The sequence below is a fragment of the Mustelus asterias genome, chromosome 17 (assembly GCF_964213995.1).
Source record: "Mustelus asterias chromosome 17, sMusAst1.hap1.1, whole genome shotgun sequence".
Classification (NCBI taxonomy): domain Eukaryota; kingdom Metazoa; phylum Chordata; class Chondrichthyes; order Carcharhiniformes; family Triakidae; genus Mustelus; species Mustelus asterias.
In genome coordinates, this window is record NC_135817.1 from 84,400,552 (window position 1) to 84,411,294 (window position 10,743).

Genomic DNA, 10,743 nt, shown 5'->3' on the forward strand with positions numbered 1-10,743 from the left:
GAACAACATCCGCAATCCTCCAATCCTCCAGAACCTCTCCCGTCTCCATTGATGATGCAAAGATCATAGCCAGAGGCTCAGCAATCTCCTCCCTCGCCTCCCACAGTAGCGTGGGGTACATCTCATCCGATCCCGGCGACTTATCTAACTTGATGCTTTTCAAAAGCTCCAACACATCCTCTTTCTTAATATCTACATGCTCAAGTTTTTCAGTCCGCTGCAAGTCTTCACTACAACCACCAAGATCCTTTTCCATAGTGAATACTGAAGTAAAGTATTCATTAAGTACCTCTGCTATTTCTTCCGGTTCCATACAAACTTTCCCACCGTCACACTTGATAGGTCCTATTCTTTCACGTCTTATCCTCTTGCTCTTCACATACTTGTAGAATGCCTTTGGGTTTTTCTTAATCCTGTCTGCCAAGGCCTTCTCATGAATGTCTTGTGAAAAGGAAGAGGGAAGCTTATGTAGGGATGAGGAAACAAGGTTCAGATGGCTCGATTGAGGGTTACAAGTTAGCAAGGAATGAGCTGAATCAGGGGCTTAGGAGAGCTAAGAGGGGACATGAGAAGTCCTTGGCGGGTCGGATCAAGGAAAACCCCAAGGCTTTTTACTCTTATGTGAGGAATAAAAGAATGACCAGGGTGAGGTTAGGGCCGGTCAAGGACAGTAGTGGGAACTTGTGTATGGAGTCAGTAGAGATAGGCGAGGTGATGAATGAATACTTTTCTTCAGTGTTCACCAAGGAGAGGGGCCATGTTTTTGAGGAAGAGAAGGTGTTACAGGCTAATAGGCTGGAGGAAATAGATGTTCGGAGGGAGGATGTCCTGGCAGTTTTGAATAAACTGAAAGTCGATAAGTCCCCTGGGCCTGATGAAATATATCCTAGGATTCTTTGGGAGGCAAGGGATGAGATTGCAGAGCCTTTGGCTTTGATCTTTGGGTCCTCGCTGTCCACGGGGATAGTGCCAGAGGACTGGAGAATGGCGAATGTTGTTCCTCTGTTTAAGAAAGGGAATAGAAGTTACCCTGGTAATTATAGACTGGTTAGTCTTACTTCGGTGGTTGGTAAATTGATGGAAAAGGTCCTTAGGGATGGCATTTACAACCATTTAGAAAGATGCGGATTAATCCGGGATAGTCAGCACAGATTCGTGAAGGGCAAGTCGTGCCTCACAAATTTGATAGAATTTTTTGAGGAGGTAACTAAGTGTGTTAATGAAGGTAGGGCAGTTGATGTCATTTACATGGATTTTAGTAAGGCATTTGATAAGGTCCCCCATGGTCGGCTTATGATGAAAGTGAGGAGGTGTGGGATAGAGGGAAGGTTGGCCGATTGGATAGGTAACTGGCTGTCTGATCGAAGACAGAGGGTGGTGGTGGATGGAAAATTTTCGGATTGGAGGCAGGTTGCTAGCGGAGTGCCACAGGGATCAGTGCTTGGTCCTCTGCTCTTTGTGATTTTTATTAATGACTTAGAGGAGGGGGCTGAAGGGTGGATCAGTAAATTTGCTGATGACACCAAGATTGGTGGAGTAGTGGATGAGGTGGAGGGCTGTTGTAGGCTGCAAAGAGACATAGATAGGATGCAAAGCTGGGCTGAAAAATGGCAAATGGAGTTTAACCCTGATAAATGTGAGGTGATTCATTTTGGTAGGACTAATTTAAATGTGGATTACAGGGTCAAAGGTAGGGTTCTGAAGACTGTGGAGGAACAGAGAGATCTTGGGGTCCATATCCACAGATCTCTAAAGGTTGCCACTCAAGTGGATAGAGCTGTGAAGAAGGCCTATAGTGTGTTAGCTTTTATTAACAGGGGGTTTGAGTTTAAGAGCCGTGGGGTTATGCTGCAACTGTACAGGACCTTGGTGAGACCACATTTGGAATATTGTGTGCAGTTCTGGTCACCTCACTATAAGAAGGATGCGGAAGCGCTGGAAAGAGTGCAGAGGAGATTTACCAGGATGCTGCCTGGTTTGGAGGGTAGGTCTTATGAGGAAAGGTTGAGGGAGCTAGGGCTGTTCTCACTGGAGCGGAGGAGGCTGAGGGGAGACTTAATAGAGGTTTATAAAATGATGAAGGGGATAGATAGAGTGAACGTTCAAAGACTATTTCCTCGGGTGGATGGAGCTATTACAAGGGGGCATAACTATAGGGTTCGTGGTGGGAGATATAGGAAGGATATCAGAGGTAGGTTCTTTACGCAGAGAGTGGTTGGGGTGTGGAATGGACTGCCTGCAGTGATAGTGGAGTCAGACACTTTAGGAACATTTAAGTAGTTATTGGATAGGCACATGGAGCACACCAGGATGATAGGGAGTGAGATAGCTTGATCTTGGTTTCAGATAAAGCTCGGCACAACATTGTGGGCCGAAGGGCCTGTTCTGTGCTGTACTGTTCTATGAATCTATGAACCCCTACTGGCTCTCCTAATTTCCTTCTTCAGATCCTTCCTATTTGCCGTATATTCTTCTAGATCTCTACCATTACCTAGCTCCCTGAACCTTTTGTAAGCTTTTCTTTTCTTCTTGACTTGATTCATTACAGCCTTTGTACACCATGGTTCCTGTAACCTACCATAACTTCCCTGTCTCATTGGAAGGTTGCTATGCAGAACTCCAGACAAATATTCCCTGAAAATTTGCCACATTTCTTCCGTACATTTCCCTGAGAAAACCGCTTTCCAATTTAAGCCTCCAATTTCCTGCCTGATAGCCTCATAATTCCTCTTACTCCAATTAAACACTTTTCTAACTTGTTTGATCCTATCTCTCTCCAATGCTATTGTAAAGGAGATAGAATTATGATCACTATCTCCAAAATGCTCTCCCACTGAGAGATCTGACACCTGACCAGGTTCATTTCCCAATACCAAATCAAGTACAGCCTCTCCTCTTGTAGGCTTATCTACATACTGTGTCAAGAAACCCTCCAGAACACACCTAACAAACTCCTCCCCATCTACATCCCTTACTCTAGGGAGATTCCAATCAATATTTGGGAAATTAAAATCCCCCATCACGACAACTCTGTTATTATTACACCTTTCCAGGATCTGTTTCCCTATCTGCTCCTCAACATCCCTGTTACTATTGGGCAGCCTATAGAAAACACCCAGTAAAGTTATTGACCCCTTCCTGTTCCTAACCTCCACCCACAGAGATTCCGTAGACAATTCCTCCATGGTGTCCATCTTTTCTGCAGCCATGACACTATCTCTGATCAACAGTGCCACTCCCCCACCTCTTTTGCCTCCCTCCCTGTCCCTTCTGAAACATCTAAAACCCGGCACTTGAAGTAACCAGTCCTGTCCCTGAGTCATCCAAGTCTCTGTAATGGCCACCACATCATATTTCCAAGTAGTGATCCACGCTCTAAGCTCATCCACTTCGTTCACAACACTCCTTGCGTTAAAATGGACACATCTTTGGCAGTCTGCCTCTTTGCAGCTCCCTTGTCCCGTGTAGCTTCTCCTGGTAGAGATGAGGGGTGTTCACTTCCCAGTGTCTTGTCTCCAACTGCCAAGTGTAGCTAAAAAACAAAACTCTTTCTACCTTAAATGGCCCCCAGTTGTGAAGCAACTAATTTTGCCAGCCTTTAGCTGGCATCTGGACAAACACATGAGTAGGGATGGGAATAGAGGGATACGGTCTCCGGAAGGGTAGGGGGCTTTAGTTCAGTCGGGCAGTATAGTTGGTGCAGGCTTGGAGGGCCGAAGGGCCTGTTCCTATGCTGTAATTTTCTTTGTTCTAGTTTATTTACTCCTCACACCGTTACACTCTCTAAGGACAATAGAAGGATAGTTGAAACTAAAACCAACTCCACAAACACCTTTGTCCAGCATGAATCTAACTATAGCTTTTATGCTTCCTTCCACAGAAACATTAAATTAAGCCCTTATCATTACACCTTATTTCTAATATTTATCAATATAAAAACCAATCCCTTAAAAAACCTTTGTTTTCCTAGGGGATTTTCACAGTAACTTCATTGCAGTGTTAACGTAAGCCTACTTGTGACAATAATAAATAAACTTTACTTTTAGCAGAAGAATTACTTCAAAGATGAACAGAAACTTGTAATTGGTTCTCAACCTTTCAATTTCTATTAATCTACCTTTCAGACAGATACAGAAAATCTACCGGGACAGTGACTATATTCGTAAGTGATGGCTGGGGCTCACTTAGGCTGTAACACAATAACCAAGGTCTGTCCAGGCATGATCTAATCAATTACCTTTTTGTGGAATGCCCAACTGATTATGGGGGGACAGGTCATGTGACCAGAACAACCATTTTGACTCATATTACAATACCCTGGCAGTCTCAAATAGGTAGTCTGCAATGAAGCAGTCACATCAATCTTTCTCTCTCGCTCTCTCTCATTCTGTCACATTTTTGGAATGCATGACAGAGATGGAGAATTTCAATTGAAGGCACCTCAGATACAATAGCGCTGAATTTGAAAAAGGTTTAAAATAAACTGTCTCCAGAAATTGCAATTTACATTAGCTTCAACCCCACTGAAAGTTCAAGATCTCGTGCCTCAGCCATGGACAATAGCGCACGCCTCATAAACAGTGAACCTCACAAACAGTGAACCTCATAAACAGTGAACTGTCTATTTTGTTTGTTTACCTTTTATCATTGAATCTTAATTTGGCCAAAAGCGAACCTCCTCTAACGAATAGCTTGTAATTTTGCATGCTTATATGCCTTTGTGTTTGTGTCGTGTGTGTGTGAGTGTATGTTTGTGTCTGTGTGCTAGTGTGTGTGCTTGCGTGTGTGTTTGTATGTGCATGCTTGTGTGTGTGTGTGCTTGTGTGTGAGTTTGTGTGTGTGTTTGTGTTGAGTGTGTGTGTGTTTGTGTATGCGTGTATGTGTGTGTGTGTGTGTATTTGTGCATGTGTGTGTTTGTGTGTGCATTTGTGTGTGTGTGTATTTGTGTGTGTGAATGTGTGTATTTGTGTGTGTATGTGTGAATGTGTGCATTTGTGTGTGTGAATGTGTGCATTTGTGTGTGCGTGTGAATGTGTGTGTGTGTGTGTGTGAATGTGTGTATTTGTGTATGTGTGTGTGTATTTTTGTGTGTATGTGTGTGAATGTGTGTATGTGTGAATGTGTGTATTTGTGTGTGTGTGTGAATGTGTGTATTTGCTTGTGTCTGTGAATGTGTGTATTTGTGTATGTGTGTGTGTATTTTTGTGTGTATGTGTGTGAATGTGCGTATGTGTGAATGTGTGTATTTGTGTGTGTGTGTGAATGTGTGTATTTGCTTGTGTCTGTGAATGTGTGTATTTGTGTGTGTGTGTGTGTGTGTGCGAATGTGTGCATTTGTGTGTGTGCATGAATGTGTGTATTTGTGTGTGTATGTGTATGTGTATGTGTGTGAATGTGTGTATTTGTGTGTGTGTATGTGTGAATGTGTGTATTTGTGTGTGTGTGTGTGTGAATGTGTGTATTTGTGTGTGTGTATGTGTGAATGTGTGTATTTGTGTGTGTGTGTGTGTGTGTGTGTATTTGTGTGTGTGTGTGTGAATGTGTGTATTTGTGTGTGTGAATGTGTGTATTTGTGTGTGTGTGTATGTGTGTGTGTATTTGTGTGTGTGTGTATGTGTGTGTGTATTTGTGTGTGTGTGTATGTGTGTGTGTATTTGTGTGTGTGTGTGTGTGTGTTGACAAGATCGGGATGTGGGTTGATTTTTTAAAATATCTTTATTTGGGTGAGTTTTCATCACAATAAAAACTAACCCAACTTAGTGTTTAAGCTGAGAAAATCCTGTTGGATTGAGTTATTTGCAACGTAAATGGTTCAGCAGTGACACTCTGAGCCTTATCAAAATACAAAAAAATATTGCAATCAACTGAGGAGTAGCAAAGGAATGGGCAAGTCCTGGCAGCTGCTCTCTACTGCTCAATACCAAAGTTATAACTGAATCTATTTTCACCACCCTTTCAGGCAATACATTCCAAAACAGCATTCATAACAATCAACTGTTTTTAAAGGAAAGTACTCATCATCTCTCCCCCTGCCAGCCCCCTCCATGCCCCCTCCCACCCCGATGCTGGATTTTTAGTCAATTATATTCAATATGTCTCTTCCACCTACTGACCCTCCTATTAGTGGAAACAATTTCTCATCATCCTCTCTGTCAACATCTGCCAGAAATGTGAATTAAATCCCCCCTTAACCTTCTCTCCCTCGAGCAGAATAATCCCAGCTTTTCCACTGAACCAAAGTCCCACATCCCTGGTCCCATTCTGCTAAGTCTCCTCTGCACCTCGTCAAAGCCTTCACATCTCTCCTCAGGTGTAGAGCTTGGAATTAAAGTGGTTGCGATCCTATAGCTGAGTTCTGCCAGTTGCTGTGCTTATTAGGAGTAGGACTGGAAGATAAACAATGATAAGGACAGCGGGCTGCTGCCACAACCCACGTTGCAAATGCCACTGAGTCATCTGAGGAAAGGTTATGTCCACACACAGTCAACAACGTGAATTCACAATGCAATTCAATGAGCAAAGGTAGCTTGCTTGCTCCTCCTTGTGGCTTCTCAGGAAGGTGCGTTGTTTGAAACTTCTCAACTTTCTTTGGTTGCCATGATGTGGAGATGCCGATGTTGGACTGGGGTGGGCACAGCAAGAAGTCTCACAACACCAGGTTAAAGCCCAACAGGCTTATTCGGAATCACGAGCTTTCGGAGCGCTGCTCCTCCATCACCTGAAATGGCACGGTGGCACAGTGGTTAGCACTGCTGCCTCACAGTGCCAGGGACCTGAGTTCGATACCTGGCTTGATTGACTGTCTGTGTGGAGTCTGCACATTCTCCCCATGTCTGCATGGGTTTGCTCCGGTTTCCTCCCACAGTCAGAAAGACATGCTGGTTAGATGCATTGGCCGTGCTAATGTAGGTGAACAGATTTGATTTGATTTATTATTGTCACGTGTATTAACATATAGTGAGAAGTATTGTTTCTTGAGCGCTATACAGACAAAGCATACCATTCATAGAGAAGGAAAGGAGAGAGTGCAGAATGTAGTGTCACAGTCATAGCTAGGGTGTAGAGAAAGATCAACTTAATGCAAGGTAAGTCCATTCAAAGTCTGACAGCAGCAGGGAAGAAGCTGTTCTTGAGTCGGTTGGTACGTGACCTCAGACTTTGGCACCAGAGTGTGGCGACAAGGGGATTTTCACAATAGATGTAAATCTACTTGTGAGTAATAAATAAACTTTAAACTTGATGAAAGAGCAGTGCTCCAACCAGAGGTGATGGCGGCACAGTGACATACGGTCGGGAGGGAGAGTAGACCTGGCTGTCCTCAACTGGAGGGCAGCACGGTGGCACAGTGGTTAGCACTGCTTCCTCCCAATGCCAGGGACCTGGGTTCGATTCCCAGCTTGGGTCACTGTCTGTGTGGAGTTTGCATGTTCTCCCCGTGTCTGCGTGGGTTTCCTCCAGGTGCTCCGGTTTCTTCTCACAGTCTGAAAGATGTGCTGGTTAGGGTACATTGGCCATGAAAAATTCTCGCTCAGTGTACCCGAACAGGCACCAGAGTGTGGCGACTAGGGGATTTTCACAGTAACTTCATTGCAGTGTTAATGTAAGCCTATTTGTAGTCTCATGGTATCAGGTCAAAAACGGGCAAGGGAACCTCCTTCTGACCACACCACTCTCCTACCGTGTCAGATGAATCAGTACTCCATGTTGAACACTGCAAGGAGGAAGCACTGATGGTGGCACAATCACAGAATATCCATCCCCAAGGCGGCTCCATTAGTGATCCAGCTAGATGAGTCCTAAAGGACATAGATGCTAGACTGGGTCTGCGGCAGTTGGTGAGGGAATCAACAAGAGGGTAAAACATGCCTCCTCGGTCAATTCAGAGGGTTGACACCTTCATCGCACAGGACCGTAGAGGTGCAAGATGAAGGCCCACCATCACATTCTCAGGGAACTGGGGTTGGGTAATAAATGCGTCCTTGCCACGGATGCCCCTGTCCCTCCATGGGTTCCACTCTCCCTTTCTCTGTAACCTCCTTCAGCCTTACAAACCTCCAAACTCCCTGCACTCCTCCAATTCTGGCCTCTTGGCCATTCCTGATTTTAACCACTGCACCATTGGTGGTTGTGCCTTGAGTTCTCTGGGCCCTAAGCTCTGGAATTTCGTCCCTATACCTCTCCACCTCAGCCTCCTCCTTTTACAGATACTTATTAAAACCCCTTGACCAAGCTTTTAGTCATCAGTCCTAATGGTCCTTTCGTAAAAAGAGGCACCCCGAAGGAGAGAAAAGCAAAGTGAGCAATTCAGCCTTTCCATCTGAATACTGATGTGGTTACTGACCTGGGATGTTAACTCAGTTTCTCAGTCCACAGATCCTCCCTAACAGCCTCAGTGTTTTCAGCATTGCCACTTTGTATTTCAGAGTTCCTGCTGCCCGGAAAGCGTCTTTTTCTGCATTCATATTTTTACAGGCTGTGGGCATCGCTGGCTGGGCCAGCATTTATTGTCCATGCCTAACTGCCCTCCATTTCTGAGGACAGTTGAGAGTCAACCACATTGCTGTGGCTCTGGAATCACGTGTAGGCCAGACCGGGTAAGGACGGCAGATTTCCTTCCCTAAAGGGAGATTAGTGAACCCAGATGGGTTTTTGTCTGACAATCGACAATGGTTTCATGGTCATCAGTAAACTCAGCAGCCCAGCCCTCACAATCTTCTTCTTTAGTTCTCTGCTTGAAGACAAGTCAATGGTCTTATTAATTGGCAGAGCAGACTCGAGGGGCTGAATGGCCTATTCCTGCCCCTTGTTCATATGTTTGTAATCCACAACACCGTGACCTTCGCCACAGCTAGGGAAAAGAAACAAATCCCAGCTGGAACTGTGATTGAACCCCATGCTGTTAGCACCACACCAGACATTTTGAACGACTGACGCCCCAAGGAGTTCAAGCTGCTGTAGCAACGTACATTTTTACGTGTATGTTGTAATCTGCGGCTCTGGATAGCAATGTTGGATGATTAGTCTCATTGCCCTTTACTTGTGTTGTCCATTTTGACAGGAAGAATACAAAATAAGCATATTATCTAAATGGTGTGAGATTGAGGATCTCCGAGGTGCAGAGGGATTTGGGTGTCTTAGTACGTGAATCTCGAAATGTTAGTATACAGGTACAGCAAGTAATTAGTAAAGCTAGTGGAATGCTATTGTTTATTGCAAGGAGACTTCAATCCAAAGATAGGGAGGTTATGTTTCAGTTATACAGTTATTTACTGTGTATAGTAGTGGTCTCCTTAATTAAGGAAGGATGTAAATGCTTTGGAAGCAGTTCAGAGGTTTAAGAGAATGGAATGGAAGGGTTGTCTTATGAGGAAAGGTTGGAAATGCTAGACTTGTATATGTTGGAGTTTAGAAGAATAAGAGGCGACTTGATTGAAATATGTAAGATCCTGAGGAGTCTTCATAGGGGGTTGTGGAGGGAATGTTTGCTCTTGTGGAGAATCTAGAATTAGGGGTCACCGTTTAAAAATAAGAGGTTGCCCATTTAAAACAGAGAAGAGAGGCGGAATTTTCCTGTCCCGCCCACCAGGGGAGTCAGAGCGGGCAGGACACAGACCATGTAAAGCTCCGTTGACCTCGGGTGGGATTTTCCGGTTTCAGAGCAAGCACGGCTGGAAAATTCTGCCTGAGGAGATTTTATTCTCTCAGAGTCTTTGGAACTCTCTTCCTGAAAGGCTTTGGAAGCAGAGTTTTTGAATATTTTTAAGACAGAGGGAGATAGATTCTTGATAAGCAAAGGGGTGAAGGGTTATCGGGGTGTGTGGGAAAGTGGAGCTATTGAATGGTGGAGTAGGCCTGAGGGTCGAGTGGCCTGCTTCTAGTTTGCATTTTCATATGTTCTTCTGATTTCACGTACTCCACGAGTAACTTAGTCAGTACTTAGCTTTTCTTAAAACTATTATTTACATCCAAGACCTCTGAACAAAGAACAAAGAACAGTACAGCACAGGAACAGGCCCTTCAGCTCTCCAAGCTTGTGCCGATCATGTTGTCCTATCCAGACCAACTGCTTACATCCCTCTATTCCCCGACTGTTCATGTGTTTATCCACGTTTGTCTTAAATGTCGCTAACATATCTGCCTCAAACGGCAGTGCATTCGCCCCCACCACCTTGTGTGTAAAAAACTTCCCCCGCACATCTCCACTGAACCTTTCCCCGCTTATCTTGAACTTGTGCCCCTTGTAATTGTCATTTCATAGAATCATAGAAACCCTACAGCACAGAAAGAGGCCATTCGGCCCATCGAGTCTGCACCGACCACAATCCCACCCAGGCCCTACTCCCATACGCCTACATATTTTATCCACTAATCCCTCTAACCTATGCATCTCAGGACATTAAGGGCAATTTTAGCATGGCCAATCAACCTAACCCGCACATCTTTGGACTGTGGGAGGAAACTGGAACACCCGGAGGAAACCCACGCAGACACGTGGAGAATGTGCAAACTCCACACAGACAGTGACCCAAGCCGGGAATCAAACCCAGGTCTCTGGAGTTGTGAAGCAGCAGTGCTAACCACTGTGCTACCGTCCATTTCTGCCTTGGGAAAAAGCTTCCAACTGTTCACCCTGTCTATACTCCTCATGATTTTATAAACTTCCATCAGGTCGAACCTCATCTTCCCAGGGATGTTGATGTAGACTGGCTGTCCTGTCTGGAGACAATACACATTTCTTTAACC